Genomic DNA, 751 nt, shown 5'->3' on the forward strand with positions numbered 1-751 from the left:
ATATATATATATATATATATTTCATATTTAAGGTTATCCTAACAAATATAAACTTAAGATATTATAAATCGGTTGCAGAGCAAAGTAGGGTGACTAATTCTTGATCAGCCAATTTTGAGACATCAATCTTAAAATATGGCCATACAACAGAACAATTCAGGGCTTCTTCATTGCTATATATTGAATTACAAAAATATTTGTAATTTTTTACTTTGTAGAATTAATTAAGTAAATTAAGTAAATTAGATGTGTGTGTGTGTGTGTGTGTGTGTGTGTCTGTGTATGTGTGTATGTGTGTGTAAGATAATTCATTTCAAATATGAATCAAATATCTCAGAAAATGTGAAAAGTACAAAAAAATGTTTCACATTAAAGTTGTATGATCTAAAGAAACACAAATTGGTAAAATTAATTTTTTAAGGTCATATAAACATCATTTTTTTTTAATGGAATTATATGATTTTTTTATATACGATATGATTCTTCTGATTATTTCGTATATAAAAGTATTAAGATAAAATTATAAAAAAAATCGAGTATATAGTTTATGAGATATTTTATAATTTATACTGACACATTTTGATATAAAATGTTGAATATCTTGTAAATTATTAATTTTCTGATAATCGTATTTTAATACGTTTATGAACAGAGATATGAGATAAATCAATGATGATGTAAAGAAAAGTTGCTTAAAAAAATAAGTAAACAAATGGATACTTTTTTAAACAATCAACTCCCCTGTGTTTTA

General features: G+C 23.2%; 1 protein-coding gene across 1 annotated transcript in view; it reads left to right on the forward strand.

Annotated features, from left to right (window-relative positions):
- The window catches only part of LOC108693051 (histone acetyltransferase KAT7), a gene marked incomplete at its 5' end in the record, with an annotated part of 46529 nt that overhangs the window by 554 nt on the left and 45224 nt on the right, over positions 1-751 (forward strand). The window lies entirely within an intron of this gene.

Source organism: Atta colombica, unplaced genomic scaffold, assembly GCF_001594045.1.
Source record: "Atta colombica isolate Treedump-2 unplaced genomic scaffold, Acol1.0 scaffold87, whole genome shotgun sequence".
Classification (NCBI taxonomy): Eukaryota; Metazoa; Arthropoda; class Insecta; order Hymenoptera; family Formicidae; genus Atta; species Atta colombica.